Source organism: Canis lupus, chromosome 33 (genome assembly GCF_011100685.1).
Source record: "Canis lupus familiaris isolate Mischka breed German Shepherd chromosome 33, alternate assembly UU_Cfam_GSD_1.0, whole genome shotgun sequence".
NCBI lineage: Eukaryota > Metazoa > Chordata > Mammalia > Carnivora > Canidae > Canis > Canis lupus.
Genome location: NC_049254.1, coordinates 19,517,139 through 19,542,313, shown reverse-complemented (window position 1 = coordinate 19,542,313; position 25,175 = coordinate 19,517,139). Strand labels below are relative to the sequence as shown.

The 25,175-nt window shown below is 38.7% G+C and overlaps 1 protein-coding gene and 1 long non-coding RNA gene across 31 annotated transcripts in view; one reads left to right on the top strand and one right to left on the bottom strand.

Moving 5' to 3' along the window:
• The window catches only part of ZBTB20 (zinc finger and BTB domain containing 20), a 750,813-nt gene that overhangs the window by 383,003 nt on the left and 342,635 nt on the right, over positions 1 to 25,175 (top strand). For all 30 annotated transcript variants that reach the window (XR_005383338.1, XR_005383339.1, XM_038582898.1 and 27 more), the window contains one exon: positions 20,332 to 20,379. The gene's annotated coding sequence lies outside the window, so the exon portion shown is untranslated. The remainder of the gene's footprint in view (positions 1 to 20,331; positions 20,380 to 25,175) is intronic.
• Positions 192 to 16,556, bottom strand: LOC106558168. Its single transcript, XR_005383346.1, has 3 exons — positions 16,483 to 16,556; positions 2,192 to 2,328; positions 192 to 527 (listed from the first exon to the last, which is right to left on the bottom strand). It is a non-coding gene; the product is annotated as an uncharacterized LOC106558168 (long non-coding RNA).

Sequence of the window (25,175 nt, the reverse complement as noted above, 5' to 3'; positions counted from 1 at the left end):
CCTTGTATAATGTCATTCTGAAAACATTGGTAGTTAATAGGTGCCACAACATTGCAGAAATGGAAAAGAAGATGATGAAGAAGAAGGGGACACAATGGAACAGGCTGTGTGATCTTTATTTAGCTTTTTTTTTTCCCCCTGAAATGCTTGGTGAAGAAAGACTATAAAAGGAAGCGAATAGAGCAGGGAGCTGTGACATCCAAGAGAACAAAGGGATTGAAAAGCAGAGGTTTTCTATTTAGACTGAATTAGTATAACCTGGGTTCCAGCCAGTTTAATGGAGGAAGTCGTGCTCCTCTGTTTTGGCTTACAGACTTCACCAAAGCCCTGAACAGAATGTAGGGTTGGGCTTTTTTACACCAACAGTTAGGATAAGAGTTTGCTCTGAAACATGCTCATCTTGTGGGAGAATTCTCGTAGCTGGGCACTTGGCCAAAGTGAAGAAGACACACCACAGTTTCATGGAAGAGAGCTGAAGACTCTGCTTCTCAGGATTTGCTTAATCAGTCTTCTGTACCTTTCTTTTCCTGCAAAAAGCAGAGGAATACAGGAGTAGCATATTAGGGTGAATTTTTTTTCTCTCTGTTCCTTGCAATAGAACTAACTTTTGCATCTGATTCTTTAGGGCAAGAGCCTACCAAAGCTTTCTATTTCACAGGTAAATGAAAGTCAGTTATAAAAATTCGATCAGAGATGAAACTCATTACACTGAGTCTGGGAGGCATAAATATTACAAATGTAGGTAACTGTTGATCTTTTTAGTCATGGGAGCTTAAAAAAAACAGGCTCACATCAAATAGAATTTTTTTCCTAATTTCACTGTTTCATGTGTATTATAAATTTAGATCTTTCCTCTTTATCATTAAGTTTAAAAGACATAAAAGAAATGGAGCCTCAAAAGTAGGTCTAGTTGCTAAGACTGACCAGAGATATTTAGAAAGAAGATATTGCCCTTCAATGTTTAAAGGCTGGAATTGTAAACTCTGCAGAATGCAGTGCTTCTCAGACTGTAATCCAGATTCTGATGACTATCCCTTGCCCAAAGACTGACTACTATTTTGGACCTCCTTAAAGCCAGGTGATCCTTGTGAGGGGGTCATAGGAACGTGAAGGAAACCACGAGGGGCTGTCCCAGTTTGTCTTACAATAAAACCTCAGCAGAATTGAGGCTGGGATCCTTGTTTGGTAGGTCTCACCTTGGATTTTGAACTCAATCTGCATGTGTTCAGTTCTGGCTTATGCAGAAAGCACACATTCTGGGTTAGGAAAATTTTAATTCCCTACAGTGACATCACCATCATAAATTACCACATTTGGGGTTGTAAAAAACAGATGAGCCCATGCGTCAATGGAGACCACTCTTCATTGGTGCTCTCACTTTTCCCTTTCTTCTGGAGAAAAGGAAATTGTCCTAACACCCCAAATTAATATCCTTTGAGTGTAATAAAATCAACACAAGCATATGGTTTTAAAACATAAGAAGAAGGTCCAACATAGGGGGCCGTGGACAGAAAATAAAGAAAAGGGATTTACACTTCCTATCATACACTGGAACAACACAGGCAGACTCCTCCTCAACCCTCTCATGTTTGTGGCCTGATAATGCCCGTGTCTATCATATTCTACATACACGTTAATAATCCTACATATAGGTATGTATGAATATCTGATAATTAAATGAACAAATTATGTCGTGATTAGGTGACAGCCCATCTTGGCTAGCCCAGAACTTTCCCTGTTTTAACACTGGAAGTCCCACATGCTAGGAGTCTCCTCAGTCTCAGATAAACCAAGGAAGTCAGTTACCCTAAGGCCTATTGATTTAATAGTTATATTATATATTTCATCTTTTATTTGAAAAGGCTTTTATATTTAGTGAACAACCTGCTGTTAGGAACTATTTTTTATAACATCCACTTGCTAAAGCATTTTACCTCCCCATAGGAGTGTTGAATAAAGAGGTGTGTAGACTTCCATGCATTGAGTGTCTAGCACTTTGATCAGCAATATTCTGGAAAGTAGCAGTCTCATAGTAAATAATCAGCATCAGTTCTGATCCCCTGTGTTCAGGAAATAATTTTATAGCTCAAGTCTTCCATAGAAGCAGGGTAGGAATCCATATGTTAGTTGGCATGGTTTTCATCACCTAACATCTGATAATCATGTCAGACTGGCATTCTTTAATACTCACTGATTCCTGCCAGGACTTCTAACTTCTTTATCCTTTGCTGTGGAGTTTTTCTCCTTTTGCAGCCAGACATCCTGCTAAGAACTGAGGATACAAGATGGATAAGACATGGTCCTTCACAAGAAGTTTTTCAGTTTAACCTATGAAGTGGGAAAAAAAAAAAAGCTGTGAGAATGAATTTTATAAAGTATCTAATTGAGGTGATTTCTGTATTCACTAAGAATGGTTAATGCTGTCACAAAGCTTAAGACATATAAGAATAGCACTTAAAATTGTTGTTTGTTATATGGATTGGTCTGTTCATTTGTTTAGTAAACATTTATCGAAGTTCTAGTATCTGCTCAGCAATGTTCTGCACACTGTGGATACAAAAATGAGTCATACTTGGTAGTTTTACAAAATAGAGAGTACAAAAGGATACTCCATTCCCTCTCCAGGTTGGGAATCCTTCAAGTGCAAGATTGCCACGTCAGCATTCCATACCAGTCTAAGACACTTGGACTAGTTGGGCTGGGAAAATATCTCCCTTTATAGACTCAAAGGAGACATTATTTTTAGTTAACTACCTAATTTCACTTCACTTTTCCCAAGAACCATATTCTAAGACCTGAGCTGTAGCATGTAGGTGGGTACCCAGATTGGCTTGTGCAGTCAGATGGAAAGAACAGAGGCATCTGGGACAATCCAGATCAGCCACTACACTGTGCAGAATAAAAATTTTCTATTTAAAGTTGATATGACTGGGATGAGATTTAGAACGCTTTATTCATCCACTTATTCATTCAGTCATTTAATATCTATCAACCACCTATAATGTTTCAGACATTGTCCTAATTACTGGGGAGAGAGTGAAAAATTAACCAAAGTCCCCTAGGAAACTGACTTTATAATGAAAGAAGAGAAAACCGATAATTAAGTAAGCAAAAATATATCATTTTAAATAATGATAAGATCTAGGAAGAAAACAAGGCAACGTGTGGGGGTAAAAATAGGAATGGATGATGGAGAGAGTGCCCTTTGCGATAGAGCAGGTAGCGAAGTTCTCACTAAAACAACGGGCATTTGAGCAAATATTAGAATAATGAGGAGCTAAGCATGTGATGATAAGAAGAAGAAGATTTGAGGTTTAGGGAATAGATATTATAAAGTAGGTAAGAACACCTTGAAATGTTCCAGAAAGAGCAAGAAGAAATGTGTAGCTCAAGTGGGGTAAAGCAGGGATGGTCACAAAGCTAAGGATGGATCAGATCACATAGGCTGTGGTAAAGACTGACAAGAAGCTGTTAGCAGGTTTTAAAAAGGGTATGTGCTCTTGGGGTTTCTGGGTGGCATAGTGGGTTAAGCATCTGACTCTGGGCTTTGGCTCAGGTCATGATCTCAGGGTTGTGGGATCAAGCCCCCTGTCTGGCTCTGCACTCGGTGTGGAGTCAGCTTGAGAGTCTCTCTCTCCTTCTGCCCCTCGTGCTCATGCTGTCTCTCTAAAATCAATAAAAATTAATCTTAAAAAAAAAGGTATGTGTTCTAGTTTATAAATCAAAAAAGGTCTGTGGCTATTCCATGGAGAATAGGCTAAAAGGATCAAAGACAGAGTAGGAAGACCAGTCAGAAGTTACTGTGGGAGCCCAGGATATGATGGACAATGGCAGTGGAGGGCAGAAAAATAGTTCATTTCTGAATAATTTGAATGTACATTGAAAGCAATTGCTGAGGATTTTGATGTGGTATAGATTAGAGAGAGACACATCAGGTGCGGGGAGTCCTAGGTGTTTGCCCTGAGCAACTGGATGAATGGCAATATCATGAACTCTGTGGAGTTGGGAGCTATAGAGGATATGGTGGAAAGAGTAGATTTGGGGGCAGGCATAATTATGAATTAATTTGGGGCATGTTGACTTTGCAATTCTTGTCCAAGTGAAGAGGTTGAGGAAGTATTAGGTATATGACTCAGGAACTCAGGAAAGGGATTAGTACTAGAGATACAAACTGTTGTTTGTCTATTTTTTTTCACTTCTACATATGTATTTTCTTTATAATGTAAAGCTTACAGAGTACAAGGCGTGTATTCTGAGTTTTTGAGGTAAATATGTATCCCCTATGTTATTTGATGATGAATACACAGGTGCTACTTTGATTCATTCTGCTGTCTTTGGAAAGTCTCAGATGTATATAGCAAAGAGGTCCCAACGAAAACATACGAACACTTCCTGAGGACTCATATGGTTTATGATCTCACTGAGATGCAAAGCAAACCTAAGTTATTGTTTCCATAATGATTTAAGACAGAGGGGACAGCACATACTCTGTAACTTATTAATGGAGGTGGAATGCATGAGAGTTGGAAGGGAGGTAAAACTTGAACCCAATTTTGGAAGTGGGGAGAATTTAAACAGGCAGTAAGGAGCATGCACAGTATTTCAGATAAGGGCAAGTTGGGAGCAGATGTACAGAGACATAAATTCACTTTCTCTTTGGGGAAGGCAAGAGTGGGGAACAGGAGACTGGCCTGGCAAGAGCAGACTATTGTGTTTATGTTTATTAGAAGAGATGAATCTATAAAGGTTGAACTTACCCCTGGGCACATTGGTCCTCATCTGTAGGGTATTTCAGAATCACTTCTGGAGTTTTGAAATGAGGATGCTTGGATATGGCTTCTGGAAATTCTGATTTCCATAGGTTCTTGGAAGGTCCCTGGCATTTATACTTCACACAGGGAGCTTATACAGGAACACATCTCCTTCCTAAAGCTTTGATTGTTTCCTAGGGAAACAGTCCTATTGGACTCCTAGGTAGAGTTCTCTCGGGGCACCATCCTAGTGGGGGATCCCCAGCTGGCTCTCCTTGATTCCCAGTGTTTATTTCACTGCTCATGCAGAAATTGAAGTCTGTAGCGCTTTCTGTCTTTTAGTTATGCTATGGACAGAAGTTGTTTTATTGTCCCTCCTTGTTGATCCACATTACTTTTGGAGAATATCTGGAAAATTCAAATTCAGTTTGCTGCCATTATCCAGTGGGAACCCAGAAGTCTGCAGATTTGTTTCAAGAGTAACTTCCTGCATTAGGAAGTGGTTGCCACACTGCCCTACATCACTCATACATCATTTACACCTAAATGTACATTTACCTAAATGTAAATTCCATAGACTTAACATAGAAACTTGTAATGCTCCACTTTAGCTATTTGAAATTTCCATGGTGAAATCTGAAACTCGGGCTTTACAGAGTCTGAGTTTTGGATTCTATTGAAATCTCAAAGTTTGAATGCCAGGTGTTATCGGTGTTATTATTTTTATTTAAAGGAATAAGGACTCAGTTTGCTGGGTGATGGAGATATGTTTTTGAGATATACATGGCACAATAAAGGAGTTCTAAGGAGAGGTTCTGTTGAGGGCATTCCAGATGGAAGGCTGCCCCAGGGACCGTCACAGCAGGGCTTCAGGGAGCTTTAGTACACCAGGTGTCTACTAACCTCAAGGTTATATTTAAAGTTACGGAAGCATGTTTATAGATCAGTAGTGCTGCAAATGAGACAGTTTAAGGAGTATAATCTGACAGTGGATTAGAATGTGTTCCTGTCTTGTGCCTGCTGTGTGCAAGCATTCTGCTTATCCTGGATAACAATCAGACAAAGAGAAATGAGGGAAGAGAGGAGGGAGGCAGGGGTAGAGGAGGGGAGAGAAAGAAGAAAGAGAAAGAAAGAAAGAAAGAAAGAAAGAAAGAAAGAAAGAAAGAAAGAAAGAAAGAAAGAAAGAAAGAAAGAGAAAGAAAAGAAAGAAGGAAGGAAAAGGAAAGGAAGAAGAAAGAAAGAAAGAAAGAAAGAAAGAAAGAAAGAAAGAAAGAAAGAAAGAAAGAAAGAGAGGGAGGGAGGGAGGGAGGGAGAGAGGAAGCCCACCTCTCTTATTTGGACTGACTGAGCACTCACAGTATATTAGGTACTGAACCGAACATGCATGAGACGTAGGTCCTGCCCTCGGCCTTACAATTCCGTGCACCGTGATTCATAAGGCATCACCTGAACAGGGGGCTTCTAGGCCATACGGGGCAGGCCGACTCCAGGACACCTGCGCTCCACATTTGCAAGTAGACTGTGAGTAAGTCTTAATATCTGTGGAGTCTGGGAGAAGGGGAGGTATCTGTTTCAATTCTATAATAATACAAAACACTCAAGGGATTCCTGCAGGGGTAAGTAGAGTTAAGTGGTGGACTAGAAATAAGTGATGGCTTGAGGAGAGAAAAAAAAAAAGTCTCATTCCCATTTTTCCCAGGTGTCCCCTCCGGGGGGAGTCTGTGCCACTGGGAAGAGGCCAGTTTTCTCCATGTGGTAGCTTTGAGTTCCTGAGGTTTTCAAAACTGCTCAAGGAAGAGTATGGCATGAATGTAGACACTGTTTTCTTGTGAAGACAATGGGATGGAATTTAAAAATGGGCCTTTCGTGAATAACCAGGTTGCTGTGGACCTGGGACATCCTGGAGTGCCAGTGTGATTTGTCACACTGCAGGGAGGTGTGATGGGGGTGAGGTTGGCTTGACTGAGAATTAAAGAAGCCAGAGTTCCCATCCCACTGCGTGGACCAAACAGGCTTTCTGACAGTTCCTCGGTTAGCTAAAACTGGTGTGAGTTAGAGGGACAATTGTAACAGTGACATAAAAATCCCAAATAGCCCTTCTGCATAGATACACATTTAGGAAATGCATAATAAATGACATATAGTGAAAATGTAAACAAGCCATTTAATAACATTTTAATGCTTGATTCTGATCTCTTAATTAAAATGTGCATAAAAGAAAACAATGGTGGAACATCTGTGTGTGTTATTGGGATAGCAGGATTTATGCTGCACCCTGGGCTTTTTTGTCCGCTTCTCAGTGTGTGCGCTTACATGGGAGGGTCTCCTCTTTGAGACACAGTTCCTCATTCGAGCCCCACAGGGTCCCCACTCCCACCCACCATCTCTTGGCAGTGGCTGTCTCTTCTTCTCTTTCCTCTTACATTAAGTACTATATGGCTTGTTCGCTGCTGCAATTAAACTGCTCTCAGCATTCGATGTGAAAGCCACTCTTGGCCCCACCCCTATAACCTGAAACCCTGACCTAACCCTGACTCACCCTTGTTATCTCAGCAGATGTACACAGCATTACCTAATGGTTCTGGCCTCAGTGAATAATCTCAAAGAGCCCTAGGGAACCACGGCCCTTTGTATCTGTGACCTTGCCACAGTTATTACTCAGCTGGACACTATGTGGTTTAGATGTTAAAGACAGAAATTCTACTCACCCCTGGTGGTGATTTTTTAAAAATTATTATTCATCTGGGGGATGTATCTCTGGGCTTCATTTGGCCCAGTAGTTAAATGAGAGTAGCCACCATCACAAAAGTGGAAGGCCATGAGGTGCTTTAAGATCTTCCAGTGAAAATGTTACGCTATGAAATGCTCTTATTTCTGTCATCACTTGGAACATATCTGATCACCAAAAAGTTTATCTTTGATTAAACCAGTATAAAGGACCTCACGTGTTCTTTTACTCCCGAAAGAACTATGTGCCATTTATGCAATAGAAAGCCACAGCCAAAAGGTCTTCTTAAACATATAATAATTAATATTTAATGGCCCCCTTTATGAGAGGGACATTGCTGTGGGACTATCTCTAATCCTCACAATGTTCCTGCAGAATCGATGGTTTTATTCTTCATTCCACAGGTAATGAAACTGAGATTCAGATCCATTTAAGTGATGTGCCTAAATCTATACTGTTAATCAGTGGAAGACTTGGGATTCAAATTCAAGTCAGTTTCTCTCTCTCTCTCTCTCTCTCTCTCTCTCTCTTTCTCCCCCTCTCAGCCATAATCCTTCCACAGTATCAGGCCCTTTCAAGGATAGCTCCCATTTCCTGGAGACGGTAGTGAGATGGTGTTCTGAAAGAGTTAAGTAAAATGCACCCTGTTTGTGACAAATGTCTGAAACTTGTTTTTATAACTTGGATTTAATTCACAAATAAAGAGTAATTATCAATATGTCACAGATGAAGAGCTGCATGTATGGATCAGTGTAATTTCTGTTCCTTGGCTTATGGATGCAGTATGCCCCAGGGAGTTTCACAGAGCCACATGGCATCTTCTAGTGCTGGGTTCTGTGTAAGCTGAACAACGTGTGAAACTCCTATGTGTTGGGATAGCTCACATAGCTGGTTACTATCTGAGGAAATCTGTATGAAATTACCTTAGACATGGTTGCCTTTCTGAATCTTTCTTGACACTTAAGTGGGGGTGAAATACCAATTTTTGGTACTGGCTTTGAATTTTTTGATAGATGTTTATTTTTGGAAGTGGTGTCCCGAGAGAAGAAGAGGGGTGTGGTGCTTGCTTTCTTTTGCTACCCTCGTTTTCCTCCTTGTGCCTCTATTTCCCATCTGATTCAATTTTATCAGTTTGCTATCATCTTTTGATGAAAAAAACATAAAATGTTCATAGACTAGAAGTTATTAAGACTTTAAATCACGTAAGACTACCCTTGGGGTGATTTTTTTTTTTTTTTTTTTGGACTGAGTTTTGCATGTTTCGGTTTTCTATTAGAGGGTTTGCGCTGTATACTGGGGATGCACAACTTATACCTGTCCCACTCCCTTTATTTTTTCTCAGACTGAGAACCTCTGCTTTAGGCTTATGACGTATCCTGAAACAGGCCAGTTGTTAGATTTATGTGATGCTTAGACTGTGGTACTGGGGGCGTTCACCGGGCATTTAGATGTGTATTAAGGAAAGCATCATCATTTAGTGGGAAAAGCACAGGCTGTGAAGGATCACAGGAGCGTGGCTTCTTTGCTTACTAGCTGTGTAGCTTTGAGTGAGTTATTTAATAATCGGGCCTCAGATGTTGTATCTGTAAAATGGACATGAGCAAGAATACCGGCTTTATAGAGCTATTGTACAGATTAAGTGCTATCATACATTTAAAACAGTTGGAGCAGTTCCTGACTCTCATTGAATATTGGTGGCTTCCATTTCATGCGGCAAAGAAAGGGAAACAATACGGAAGAGTGGAAATTAGATGGTTTGCCTTTGAGAAAACTGTTTCGTCATTTCGAGTCAGCATAGCAGAAGATTCGTCTAGGAGTTAGAGTCCCACGTTCTGCTCCCAAGTCAGGTCGGCCACTAGAAAGCTGACAGACCTTCTCTCTTAGCCTCTCCGCGTCTCTGCCCCTCGTCTTTAAAATGAGTAAGTCAGAACGCCTGAACTGTATTTAGTTACATAGTTTTGCTCTCTGAAGAGTTTTTCTCCTTCCCAGAGTAGTCTGTGGCTGTCACTCCTGAGTGTGTAAGTCTCAAGTCTTGCAGACAGGCCTATTGTTAAGATACGCTTTTCCCTGTACAACTATGTTTATATGTACATTTATGTTCTTGGTATATTTGTCATGTGTCTGAGTATTTATGCACCTGCACGCTTGTTGAAATAAGCACACTAGCATACATTCATACATTTTTTTGTGGGTATGTGTGTTTATATATAACCTATATATATACAGTATGTGTGTATATATATAAATATATGTCTGTGTGTATGAGAAACAGATGCACTGTAGGCAGATAAAGCAGATAAATATAGATCCAAATAGAAGCAAAGCATATAAATATAGACGTTCTATAGAGTGAAAGCAAGCAGATCAGCACCATTTCATTATTGCTTGAAGCCTTTGTAATAAAAGAGTTGAAAATCAGTAACTGACATTGAAATTATTGATTGAATGACACTGTCAGATCAGAAGGCACGGTGTAAGGTAAGAAAATAACCTGTCTTTCAACTTTGAGGAGCAATTAGCAGGAAGATTTGTTACTTTTAATTATTTGATTTATGAAAGTTTTTAGATGCTATGTGGTGTGGTGTTTTTTAAGAGTACAGATTATGTCACCTTTCCTAAAACTACTACCAAACAACAAGAAATAATACATAGGGGGAAAAACACCTATTCCAGTCCTGAGAAAGGACTTGGTGAAGGTGACAAGATCCCTTTTGTTAGCAGGCTGTGATTGGCAGTCCTTTCCTGTTTCTGGGTTCGGACAGACAGTTGGTTTCATTCTACGTTATTTTTCCCAAGCCCTTTGAAGTCTGTAAGGAACTCACCTAAGGGGGATATTTTGAAGCACTAGGCCAAAGTCACCATTGTTGAGTTATTTTTGTGGGGAAGCTTGCAATTGTGTTTAGTGAGTGTGTTGTGTGAGTAAAACTGGGCTTCCATCTGTTACTTTCATGTCACTGTTTTCACCAGTCAAAATAATTGTGAGTTTTTGCTTTATTTTGTTTTGTTTCAGTGGAGAGGGTATTGTGAGTTATTTTTAGCAGGTTTGAGTTAACTGTGTAATTTTTTTAATGTTGCAAGTTATATCTTGGTCATGCATTTAAAAACTGTTTGAAAATAAGAAGTGCCTCCTATTTTCACCCAAATTTCATCTATTTCCCTAAGCAGATCACGTCTTTTCTTCAGCTTTGTTGTAAGACCATCCAGAGAAGCTAAAATGTGAAAAAAAGCCCTCAAAGTTGTGTTGAAACAAATCTTGCCTTTGCCTAAGCAAAACTGTCAAAGTAGTTGTTGTTGCTTTTCTGTTGTTTAGTTTACTATTGCTTTTCCTTATAAGGATGAGAAAAGAAGGCCAGGAAGATGTTCTAATTCTCTGTTCTTTTGTGCTTCTGCTAAACCAGAAGTTACTGTTTCTTCCTTCCTGCTCCCAATCAGATTTAGACTTAAAGCACAAAAGGAGGGAAGGGCAAAGCAATATGGATATATTAAAAGTTGAGAAATAAATTGATGCTGCTAAAGAATTGTTAATTTGTTCTTTCAAATCTGGTTGGCTACTATTACTTTATTGTTAAGCTCTTCACCAAATTATCATCTTAAAAATATATTTTAAAAAATGTCCCAGTGGTCTTGAGGATAGGACATCTCACTCTCTTTCTCTCTCTCTCTCCCCGTACCTCACTCTTTCTCTCCCTCTCACACACACCTCTCTTCTTTTCTTTGTTCTTTCCTTTTCTCCTGCCTTAACCTATTTACTGGTTAGCTTTTGTCAAGTATCATATAGTAAATTACCAGAAATTTTGACAAGGAAAAATATTATATACACATACACATGTATCATATACACCTGTATACACACAGATACACACAGTCATATTAATTGTTAATGTACTAATCATCGAATTTTGTATGAGTTATAAACTATTATATAATTATAGAGTATAAATTTTTAAAGGGATTTTTATAAACACTCAAATATTAGGTCTGATTTAAAGATTCCTGGGAAATGGTACATTTTCTTATCTACGACAAAAAAATATTTACCAAATATACATTTAGGAAACAGGGATTTATCAGAACCAAGAGCAAAGCAAGAATCTGTTTCTTTTTAGGAGTCATTTACCTTTCCCAACTCTTACTCGGAGCATGTGGTGGCTCTCATCATTGGCGTGAGGGTTATTTATTTATTTATTTATTTATTTATTTATTTATTTATTTGATGGCTTCATATTCTGCTCCTGGCTTTGTGGTATCTTACAGTACCTGTGGGCCTGGGAGTCAAACAGATCCTGATCCTCACGTGCACAACATTTTAATTAGCTCTGTGTCCTTAAGAAGTTAGCCAGCAGCTCTGTAACTAGGTTGCTAATCTATGAAACTTAGGCCAATCTTATTTACTTCACAGGGGCTAGCATTAAATGGAATAATGAAGTAAATGACATATAATATGTACTAAATAAATGCTAGTTTCCTCCTGGCCTATTAATTTTTCTAAACTTTTTTTTAATATTTTATTTATTTATTCATGAGAAACACAGAGAGAGAGGCAGAGACATAGGCAGAGGGAGAAGCAGGCGCCTCAGAGGGGGCCTGATGCGGGACTCGATCCCAGAACTCCGGGATCCCGACTTGAGCCAAAGGCAGAAGCCCAACCACTGAGCCACCCAGGCACCCCCTGGCCTATTAATTTTAATGTATGTCTGTGATTTCCTCCTCCTGTCCGTTCTCACCACTGTGGCATAGCATTGTACTATAGCCATTAGATGTCATGATCAATGCTAGAGAAATAAGAAAAACAGGTTTTAAAAAATTATTAATTATGTAATATCCACCCTGAAAATGGGCATATGAGGAAAGAGATCAAAGGAAACCATCAGGAATTCTTGCCTCCTATAATTTAAGGTTTTCTAGTTAACAAACAGGAATGGAAGACTTTTCAACACCATATTGTCAAAATCCTATTCACATCATTAAAATGGAATGAAGTACCAATCAAGTGATGCACATTAAACCTTTTAGAATAACAGGACATCCTTTTTATTTTATTTCCCACTCATAGTAGGTTAATGTCCTTCATTCTACAGTGGATGTTGTTCACCTTAGCTCACTGTAGATTAGACTCCTCAACTGGCACCTGCTCTTAGAAAGAAAGAAAGAAAGAAAGAAAGAAAGAAAGAAAGAAAGAAAGAAAGAAAGAAAGAAAGAAAGAAAGAAAGAAAAGAGTTATTTACTTATGAGAGAGAGGGGCAAGGTGGGGCAGAGGGAGAGTGAGGGGGAGCATCCTAAGGAGGCTCCATGCTCAGCATAGAGCCTGACGCCCGACTCGATCTCATGACCTTGAGATCATGACATGAGCCAAAATCAAGAGTTGGACACTTAACCAACTGAGCCACCCAGGTGCCCCGGCACCTATTCTTTTTTGAAGAAACATATGTGGTCAGAATCCAAATGTCACTGAAATTTCTGAATAGTTGCTTCATGTTTTCTCTTTTAAGGAATTAGGAGGGGGAAAGTACTTCCCACTTGAAGATATTTGGAACTGTGTTCAGCCTAGAGCTGATCATTTTAGCTGAATTGTAAACCCCATAAGAGTTAATGTTTTATAAGGGAAACAATGACACAATCTTAATTACAATGATTCTGGCAGCAACATTCCTGTTATCCAGGGACTTCTGTCTCTTGTCCAAGTTCTCTTTTAACCTCCTCAGACTTCACTTTCTGTGTAGCTGCAATTTTTGTATGCAACTCTCTCGGACTTTTTTTTGGAATTGAGAGAGTTTGGCCCGTATCATGAAGCCACCTTAAGCCACTCGGATTTCTCTGGACCTTCTTCTGCTATGCCATAATCAGTCCCAAAATAGTTATATCTCTGGAATGGAAAGAAAGAACAGGGAAGAGAAAGGTGACATGGTGAAGCAGAAAATGAGTGGCCTGGAGATTGTGAGATTTGCTCTCCCATCTGATGAGATTCCTTGTAACATAGGCTCCAGTCTTATTGACAGTGACAGGGTTTAGGCAGCTCTAACACCCTGTGGCATAGCCTGTAAGTTGTCAGTATCTTGTTGCAGTTTTTATTTCTTAATTTGTGTATACATGAAAGGCCTATTTATTGTATAATGTTAAATGTAAATTTTTTCTTCCTTTATGACTTCTAAGGATCTCAAAGCGCATTAACAAAACAATTATTTCATGGGGAAAAGTAATGAATAAATGTTGGGAAAACAAATGCAAAGTGAGAGAAAGGAAAGAATTTGAGGTCGGCAATGGGCATAGTGATCTAGAAACAGAGTTAAAAGTGATTCTATCTAAAGAACTAAAGAATAAGAGGAAGAAGGGAAAGAGGAGTGAAGACTAAAGATAAAAAAATGAAGTGTAAGATAGCTTTAAGGTGAACATTGTTACATAATCTTATAAAAGAATCTTATAAAAGACTCTTCAAATCTTTCTCTTTGGGATTTAAAATAAGATTTATCCTGAAACTAATATTACACTATATGTAAACAAATGGGAATTTAAATAAAAACTTGGGGAAAAAAAAGGGCCAAAAAATAAAATAAAATAAGATTCAATTTATACAATATTAACTTATCCTAAGCTACGGAGAGAGGAACTGTGAGCTTCAGATACTAGGCCCAGCTTTGTCTCAAAATATATATCCTTGAGAAGATTACCTTCTGAGCTTCAGAATCTTTATGAATAAAATGAGGGTTCCAACCAAGTTCTCATTCATTTTTTTAGAATCCATGAAATGAAATAGCACGTGGGATGGTCTTGTCAACATACTGCCAGGATGCTTATGTAAGGAAGTTGCTGAATTTGATTAGATTAAACCATTGATCAAAGTTAAAAAAAAAAAAAAAGCAACTTTCTGAAGGTTTTGACTGAAATGTATATGCCTACTCCTAGATGAATTAGCAAAATGGTCATTGCACTATTTAAAAAGCACTATGGCTGCTACCTCCAAACAGGCTTTTAGTTGAATCTTCAACTGGAATTTCTGAGAGATTGGCCCATGCAACTTTTCTTGTAAAGATCTCATTCACCAATTCACTGAAAGATAGCATTTCTGACTTTCTAATCCAGATTTTTTTTCCTTATAAAACTCCTGTTTAACCAAGAAAATGGAAATCAGTACATTCTTGGTTGCCCTGCTATTAATTTAAATTTGCATAACCTAATCAAAACTCAACCTGCCTTGCCCTTCAACAAAAAGCTATATTCTCTCCCATTACTAAATGGCTACATTCTTCTCAGTAGTTTTTAAAAGATGAATTATGTTGATACCCCCTGACTTTTCCTTTAGAATGTGTCCATGGAAATTAAAATGGACTTTTCTGTGCCCAAGACTGAAATGTAAAATAGTTCAAAAGGGCTAGTGGAAATGAACACAAAACTTTGCTGATGCTATCAACATTATAACTTTTGTTAAGCTTTTTTTCAATAAAATGGAACTGAAGTCAACTGTCGCCAAATAACTGATACTTCCTCTATACCATCATTTTGTGTCTACAGATAAATGATAGAGTAATACAGCCTAAGATTTCCTGTAAAGCCCTGAAATATGTTTTTCTGAGGCTTTTCTAGCTACTTTTCCTACAGAGATGTTTCTCCCATAATCATTTTACTGTTTCAACAAATACTTGCTGAGCATCGAGAATGTGCCAAGCATTGTGCAAGGTGCTCAACATACAACAGTGTATACACAGCCATCGATTATTAAAGCATCCTTGACAAATGGATGAGTAGGCACCTGTTTAATATTTAATAAGCTAAGTTGGGTGAAAAGAGATGATTGGACGATCAGAAATGAAACCTTACACTCTTGTTCTTTCTTTTGGATGTGATTTTTCCTAGTCAGCATTTACAAACCCACACTCAGGAAGGAAACACAACAAACCCTTGAGCTGGCTGCTAATAAAGAGAACTTCTATTTCTCTTCCTCACCTTACTAGTTGTTCTCAGCCATGGGAGGGCACTCAGGTACAGGAAGGTCCTGTGCCTAACAGCAGAATCAACTGCACCCTTACCTTCCAGCCTACGATTTAGGAACTCACAGTACGGCCTGGCATGGAAAACACTGAGGACTGGGAATGCCTATCATCATCCTGATCAAAAGTTAAATTTTAAGTGCTCTCCATGGGCATAATATAAGAAATTATTTAAATGTCTTTTTCAAGTGTTGTTCATCAGTTTAGAATCTCTCCTCATTTTGCCCATTTCTCTTTGATTATCCTGTATTAGGCAGTTCTGTGTAGTCACATGATTTGTGGTCTATCTTCTTCCAAAGTAAAATAGTGACCTCAAAGATTTCTAAATGCATCCTTCATACAATTGTGAAAGGAGATGGGTAAAGGAGAATGTATTTCTCTTTGCCCTGTGTGTCTTTCAAATAGTGTTTGCAACTAGGTAAACCAGTTGGACCATGGCATCGACTATTACAGATACAGATTTACAAACGCATAGAGAGAATGATAAATAGGTGCATATGGGGAAGTCTGACAGATGAGTGGAATTGCTTTCAAGTAATTTGACACACTAGTACTTTCAGACATTCACCTGCCAATAATCCTGGTTAGAAACAAGACTGGAATATTGGGGTCGCTTGCTCAAAGTCCATCTTTCTGAGACCTGAGCAATAACCAGAAGTCAGAGCTAGAGAGAATGAGAATGAAAGTGTTGGAGGCTTTAGAACTGTTTCTCTAAAGGAGCTCTTTCTCTCTTTCCTCTGTTCCTCCTCTCTCCTCTCGCCCTTCTCTCCTTTCTTTTTCCTCCCTCCCCCTCTCGTTCCTTTCTTTTCAGTGCTATGAATTCATTAGATGGCATAGTGTAAATCAATAGTAAACGCTAACCGCCTACTCTGTACTCAGTTACGCAACATCACATAACCGGTACACAGAGACAAAAAGGGAAAAAGCACACACAGCCTTTACATTCAAAAGCTCTTGCATAATTTTACTTTTCCACAGCCAAAAAGAAAAAAAAAAGGAAATAACAGATGGGGAAACTTACAGTTTTTTTTTCCCTTTTCTCAGACTGTTGAGGAGGGAGTTAGTTAACATCCGTGGCCATTTCGAGTTGCCCTAGGCTGCAGCAAAACATCCCATAATTGTCAGTGCCTTAACTGACTTTAACACGGGATTTTGTGACCCTCCATGATGTGGTGAATTTTCCAAGTAACATAAGACTGAAATTATTCAGAGGTGTTTAATGCTGACTTGATTCTTACTTGTTTTGTGAAAAATCAACAACATTTAAAGTATGAAATGAATTTTAAAATAGAGGATAGGGAAGACGGCTGTGTGTGTGTGTGTGTGTGTGTGTGTGTGTGTGTGTGTGTTTTCATTTGAAATGTATCCTGATGTAATATTTATGTAAAAAGCCAGTTATATAAACCCTGTCTTTCTCTCGCCTTTTACTTTGGGGGCTGTAGAAAGCTCTAATGTTTTTTTCTTTTTTTTTTTTTTTCTCATGACAAACTCCAAAGTCATAATGAAAGAGAAAACATCTAGATGCTATAGCACAGGCACTTAATGCAAACTCCCTATAGAATTCATCCCCTAAACAACAGTTCCACTTAGGAAGCTGCAGTTTCTGGAATTTTCATTTAGAACTTTCTGTGATATTCTTCCCTGGCACACGTTTAGATTCATGGCACCAGCTTTATGTCTCTTTGTGCCTTTGTAGCCCATCACTCCTTTCCCACAGCCCCTGTTTTTTTGCTGGAATAACTTCCTTCCCAGCTTAAGTGGGAACACAGTGAGATTTGGGTGAGGCCTATCGGTCTTCGGGGCCCGTTTCTAATATTTTATTTCATTTAATGGACTGATGTCCTCTGGCAATCAGACATGCACTTGATGATGGAGTTTGGAGGACTTTTTAGTTTTGTTTTATTCTTCCTTTGTAGTTTCTGCCTTCCGAGTGCTCATAAAATGGCCTCATGGGACTGGGCATTTGTTGGGCATCAGGTGTGTGAGGGGTGGCACCACTGGCAGTTTTGATCCTTCCTTACGCAGTCTGAGAGGATGAAAATGGTCGGGGGAGGCACTTCATCTCCTTGTACTGGAGGTCAGGAACATGCCTCCAGGTCATACTTTTCTTCTGGATGGAAAAGCCAGATGAAATTGGTTCATCTGATTTGACCGCAGGTGAGACATGAGTGCTCCTTCACTTTTTAAAAAAAGATTTGGGCTATGTCCTAGTTTGTTTACCTTTCATTTATGGGTTAGCTATTAAATTTAGGAGTCCCTTTGTATGGAGAAATCTAGTGCATAAAGATAAAAATCAAAGCCGGGAGAGTTTTGTCTGGTTTTTCAGGTCTCATTGCCTGAATCTGTGTCTCTCTTGCAATAGCCGAGTAATCAAGAGGCCTGGGATTATCATGTCTCTGTGATGACGTGGGGGCATCTTTAGTTGTCTTAGAGAGTAATGAGCAAGCTAATACATATATATATATATGTGTGTGTGTGTGTGTGTGTGTGTGTGTGTGTAATTTGTAAGTATGTCTCCTGGTTTGTTTGGTTTTTTTTTCTCTTAAAAGAACCTATAGCTGAGGTAGATTTGTTTGTGGAAAAATAATGGAAGTTGGTCATAATACTCAAGTCTTTCACCAGGAAATCATATTCCTGTGTATACATTTTCTAAGTGTTTCTCTCCAGGTGTCATGGCTGAAATTCTGTATGTATATACCTGCATCGTGTAGAATTCTATACTTTATAATAGAATTTGAACATGATCATTCATCTGCCACCAAGCACTTATTTTTGGTGTGTAGTTCCTTATATGGGGAGTCATTTTGCGTATCATGATTTTTAAATGGGTTGCCTGGATTTAAAAGAAAACTCAGAACTCTACAGATGAGTGTTTTCTTGGTTTTCAAAAATAGAGGAGTGTATTATAAAAAAAAAAAAAGGAAAATGTCTTTAAGTAAAATATCTTTTTTTTTCCTGCCTGTTTCTCAAAATAGCTTCCATTTTCGGTGGGTTTTTATATTCTCTGAACCATACTTAGGGCAGAAGTGACCTTTCAGTGTCCAACGACTGCCAACTGATTCTGGTCAGCCCTCATTTTCAGTTGCAGCCAGGGCCCTGGAAACATATAGGCTGCTTCTAGCTTTTCTTTGGTGATATGGGATCCAGGCTTAGAAGGGCCCGAAGCCGAAACTTTCTCTTCCCAGAGCATACAAGAAGCTAGGGAGAGTTTGAAACAGTTTCTAATTTTTCAGAAGTCCTTCATAACACTTTCAACCTAGCTTCTCCTCCCTGTTGGCAGTAGTAATAGATATTTTTAAATGTTACAAGGAGAACTTTAGCCACTGACTTACCTTTCCAAGGAGGATTGCTCTAGTTGTGCCTGGCATATAGTAGCCCCTTCATAAATATTTTACCATGTTTTTGTGAGCTGGTGAGGGACCTTCTATGGCCATTCCCTCACAGTGCTTACACAGGTGAGCAGTAAGCCGTGAGAGGAATAAAGGGGAGAGATGAAATCGGATGCAGTGCTCTTCAAGTCGCAGCAATGGACAGATCACCCCATCCTAGAAGAAAGCCCTTATTATCCTGTCTCTGTCTTTATAAAAGTTGCAAATCGCAGAAGGCAATTTTATGTTTCCTAGAGGCCCCTTTCAGTGATCAGTGCTGCATAGAACAGTGGATCATTTAAAAAACATAATTTTTGCAAGCTACTGTGGTGGTCCTCATTAAGTTTCATATGCAAATGTGTTAGGAACTTAGGATTCTAGGTCTCAAACACATTCCTCTCGCACTGGGCTGCCACAGGGTCCTTTGAATCCTGGCTTTTCTCATTTTCCCTGGACAATTGCATTTCAAACTTCTTTTATTTATATAAATGTTAGGATGGTGACTCTAGACAAATTTATGTAAAGTTCTTCCTTTACATAGAGTTTCATTACTTTTAGTCACAATAATTCCAGATCTTTCTAAATCAGTTTTGACTTCAGTTAGTTATGCTGGTTATTTTGAAGGCTGCATCCTGGTGGTTATATTGGGGGTGGGAGGTAATCTCTGGTAAACCATCTAGGGCTTCTAAATTATAAAAGCAGTGAAAAGACAAGTGTGTGGAATTATTGATAGACTGCTGCTCGTTAGGCAAGCAGTTTTTAAAATGCAGATTATATAATATTGGGGGATTTTGTTGCTCCACAGTAGAAGCTTTTTAAATGTTAATTTGGGGTTTGTTTTGTTGCTCTGTGACTTAGCATAAAAGGTTTTGGTTTTAAAAGGTTTCAGTTCACTCGTTCCATTTGTCTTAGAGGACTTGGAATATAATACTATACATTTATTTATACTCATGAAGGAGAATAAGGCCAGTAACTCACAACTCATGAAACCAGGGGTAAATAATCCATAACTTGTTCTCCCACCATTGCCACAATATTTATACCCAGAACACAAGTAACAAACAACTAAAAACAAGAAGAAACCAGTTTGTTTTTATTTACAAAATGTTTAATCAAAAGTACAGTAAAGTTCAAATGGAGCTGCAAATCCTGGTGGTTCACAATGGTTTGATTTATTTTTTCAAACAGACCATGGATAATTAACCATAAAACATAACTTTCCCAATACAAGTTACAGTGAATTGCAGAAATGGGCAGCAAGTCATTCACAACTGGTTGCAACTGGTTCGAGCCCTTAAAGCTGAACATGCAGACAGCAGCACAAGCCACTTTCCCAGGGCACACTAGAATGTTCCTTCCCCAAAAGAAGGCTCCTTTACTCTCCATATGCTATCACTGAGTCAGTGTCCCAAGGTGACAAGCAAATGAGTTATTTTCCATGATCACTGTGTTGACATGCATTTGTCAAATGCCCAGCATTTACGATATTCTTTTCATTTCAGAATGTTTCACCATCACTAACTGGATATTCCTCACAACTTTGCTGTCCGGTAAGTAACTTTCATTATCCCTAAATGGCAGCCTAGATATCGAGGTGCCAAGAAGTTGAGTGTGTTTCTCCCAGTCTCTGAAAGAATTCAACCTAAAGGCTGTGGTGTGTTCACCACCTCAAGTATTAAATTTGAATAGAACGTATTTTGACGTTGATGAACGGTACATATTTTATATCCAATTTGTTCGCTTGGAATACCATCATTTAGAATCATTAGAAACATGATCCAGAGAACCTGTGATCACAGATTTCAACAAACATTTCGTGATGATTTTGCCATGCAGAGGTGGAAGTATTCAAAGGACTTGGTTGGCAGACTCTGCGGAGATATATATTTCCGAAGGAGGTGCCTGAATGGACAGAGAGGATGATGTGGTGAAGTTGGAAACTGATGTTGCCCATGTGGAACATCGGATGCTTTGGCATTAAACAAACAAACACAGAACCTTCCAAACACATTTTGTGATGCTTGGAACTACTTATTATTCTACGATATGCTAAAATTTTGAAATGCATTTGCTTCAGTTGAATCAATCTTGAAATCAGATGGTATTGCTCTTGTGTACCCACAAATGGAAGGGGAAAATGTCCTTTAGGAGCATGAATGTAGATAGCCACCTCTTTTTCAAGCTAAAAGGACCAACCCAGAGCTGCGAGTGAGTCTAGCTTTGAAAGCTTTGAGGTCTACGTGTCTTTTAGTGGAAATTGAAGTTTCAGAAAGGTTGGTATTGTGGCCTTCTAGAATTCTTGAGATTTCGGTGGCTGGGAGGAGAGTGCAGGTCAGTACTACGGGTATATTCGTAGAGCATCATTGAGTCAGAAAGAGTCTAAAAGAGCTGAGTTTGCTAGAGGTTGGCCGGCATTGAAATACTGGAGAGGGAGGAGGACCAGAGGGGGTGACTTGCCTGGCATCTGATGATGTTACGCCTGGCTCCAGCCAGGCCTATTTTAGTCATGAACATCATATTCATCCAAACCTTTAAAAGTTACACTCTTGACTTCACTTTATATGAATGTGCATAAAATGAGGAAAATAACCCCTTGGGGTGATAAAGATACTTTTCTAACAGGGACTTTCCACATCCATTGCACATAATCCATAGTTGTCGCTGTATTTTTGTTTCTAGTTGTGTCTCGCATCCACCTCTGTCTCTTTGACCATATCCATCTCACCAATGAAGGCCCCAAGCCTTAAGGATTGTAACTACTCCCACCACCCAACTCCCACTCCCGTGCTTTCTCTGTTACACTGACAAAAAAGAAACTCCTATCAGTGTGAGCATCAGGACTCAAGGGACAGGCTTACTTGTAACTTTAATTTGTTGCTCCCATTGCTTTCATCGCAAAAGGATCTCGCCACAAAATGGCCTGAATTTCACTCTTTCTGGCTTGCAGAGAAGCCGGTTCCTCCCCTGTTTCTGTCCAACACACAGAAAGCTCTTTATGTTTCTATGATCAGATAAAATCTGTATTGACGTTTCTTTTCCTGTGGGTGTATTTCACTTCTAGGTATGAAGATTTAAAGTATCCGGGCAAAGCTGTGTGTTTGCAGTTTCTCTGTTTTAGTGAAAAGCTCCTCGGGAAAGGAGAGCACATCTTATCCACTAATGAATAAAAATTTATTTTCATTTTAAAATGATACATGCTCATTAAAAATAATTTGGAAAAACACATAGGAGTAAAATGAAGAAAAATACAAGTAATTATTTCTATAATTTAAATCCAATCATTAATAACTATTTGATGTATTTCTTTACTCTCATTTTCCCCTGAGGATATATTTTTTTTAAACATGTCGTAAACATACTTTGTTTTTTTTTTCTTTTTTTTTTTTCTTTTTTATTTATTTATGATAGTCACAGAAAGAGAGAGAGAGGCAGAGACATAGGCAGAGGGAGAAGCAGGCTCCATGCACTGGGAGCCTGATGTGGGATTCGATCCCGGGTCTCCAGGATCGCACCCTGGGCCAAAGGCAGGCGCCAAACCGCTGCGCCACCCAAGGATCCCAACATACTTCGTATATAATTTTGTGTCCTGCTTTCAAAACTTAACCTAAGAATTTTACATGTAATTACATGGTTCTTATGAATGTCATTTTACATAAATATATATGATTCCTGAATAGGAAGGAATAGCTTATTTAATCTAAATGTGCAACAAGAGCATTTGGGGGAGTTTTGTTTTGTTTTGTTTCACTTTTGACATTCCCACAATATCTTGCCTATAAAGAATAAATTAATCAATCAATAATGAGTAAAGGGATGCAAGTTCCATCAGTATATATTTTTGAATTTTTTATTATGAAAACTTCCAAATAGATGAAAGTAGACATATTACAGTGAACTCTCATGTACGCATCCCTGGGCTTTTACAGTGATGAGCTCATGGTCTATCATTTTCCCATGTTACTACCATAGTATTTTGAAGCAAACCCCAAACATCACAGCATTTAGTCCATCAATATTTCAGGCCCATAAGGACTTTTTCGCATGTTAACGCTATAAACACTTAGATAAAGAGTTCTAATCCTTGTATAGAGGATTATTTTTCTTCTGAGTATACTGCCATTATATTTCCTAAAATGTAACGATTGATCATAAAATCCTGTCAGAGTGTTTCATAATATTCTTAGGTACATGTGTTACCCAAAGGGCAATTTGGTTGACTCGAGGGACATTTCACAGATTTGGCTAGGTTTCTTAGGGGAACCTTTTTGGGGAGTAGGAATATTTTTACTGACCCAAACTTAGAATGATAATTTGCTGCTAGTTCTACATAGCTTTAGTTAGACTTAATATGGGATATATGTTGTGTTATATGCAATTGTGTATCTGAGGTGAAAGGAAAACATAGTGCTCTGACTACTATAGAAGTCCGGTGTGGCTGCAGCCAACCCATAGTGGATAAACATGGCCAACCTACTTAAACCAAATATAACACTGGATTTAAAAGCATCGTTTTTTAAAGATTTATTGGCAGAAAGGAAAGGTTGCTTCCTAAAGGGGCACTTATGAAGTCTGAAAAGGGAGAAATTATATATTAACAGTCTGAATAATTAAAAAAAGAAAAGCACTGTTTAGGGAAGTGAGGGTCAAAGGAGACGGTGTATTGTAGAACAAAGGGCACTCCCTGTGTGCTTGCATATATTTCTCTAGTTTACTCTAAGAATATTTAAAGAACCTAATTTTCTGTGGCTAGACCAGATCCTTTGCATACAGAGCTCCACAGATGAGGAGGGCTCTGTGCAAAATTAGGCTCTCTGTAGAGAACCTATAGTTAAGAGTTTAGTCCTGCCTCGCTGTCTTTGAATTGTAGTCAGTGATGGTTCAGTAGCAGTGTGTTGTCCAAAAGGTGTATTCCACTCATCAGAAATTCAGGGTGTGAGTAACTGTGTAACATACTGCATCAGTATAAACTGGATTTATGTGTTACTCAGGTCTATTTAATCTTAGGAGCACATTTTCCATTGGCCTCGAAAGTGAGTAGCTGGAATATTGATGTGCCTAACCCTTGGGGAAGAAAAAAAAAGTGCTTCTCCACCACACTAAATCTCTACAAAAATATGAGGGCTTACAGTAGGGACACATACAAAGTATTTTCAACCAAAGTTGGTAGAGGAAAGCATGTGGAGAAAAAAAAAAAGAAGAAGAAGAAGAAAAGAAATAACATCGGCAATAAACTATCCCAAGCAAACAGAAAGCATCTGTAAAATTTGCCAGACTGGATGGTGTAAACAATACAAACTTTTTTCTTTCCATTTCATTTTGTCCCTCTCAGTCTTCTGGTCCTCTCGATTTCTCTCTTACCCTGGTATGGCATTACCACCATTAAAATGTCCTCAGAAGTCAGGAAAGGATCTGATGGCTCTGCACTGAGCCAGGCATTCCAAGGAAAGATAGGTGGGGATGAGCCACTGTTTTAAAGCTGCGAGGATATTTTACCATAGCCCAAAACACCCATATTTTAAAACAGCTAACCTTTTCATCATTATTTTCAAGATTGATATTAACAATTCAATAACTGAAATAAAGGCATAAGTCTTCACCTTTTCCTGAATTCTTTTCTTATATGTGTTAATTATGTAGCTCATGTCGTATAAACCAGAATACAAACTGCCTTTTAAAGATAAGAATAAGTTTACCCTTGGTTCTTTCTAGCTAATGTATTACACATTATACCCAAGTGAACCATCATACCTCATCCCGATAATAGCTATAATAATAATTATTATTATTAATGATAGTGTTTGCTTCTTGGTATATGTGTGTGGGGTTTCCTTATGCTCTGCCTTTGGGTCTGGTGTCTGTTCAATTGTTGATATTTGTGACCATATGTATCCTCAAGCTATAAAACAGCATTTCTTGGAATAAAGTAGTAGTCCATACCCTCTACTTCCTCCTCCCTGGGTAATCATCATTGAATGATTCTGCTTATACAGGACAGGGAATCCTTTGTAAATGCTTGCATCAAGCCAGGGTTTTCATTTTAGACCGAAGACACAGGTAGTTGCAAAAGAAAAAAATGGTTTATTCATATCATCAGATCCATGTTTCAAAAAGTTGGCAGATATTCTGGGTAAACTTTTTTGGATGTGTAATACATCATCATCATATGCAATTAGCATCAGAATAGGAGTTACGGCATTCTCATAGTGAGATAGATCACTTGGGTGATCCTGCCTTTACCTAGAGTGTTGAGGGGAGATTGAAAACCTCATTCAAGCCAGATATTCAAGACGCTTTTGCAGCCAGCTCAGTCCTTCTTTTTTACATTGGAAATGCTGAAGAGAAGTCT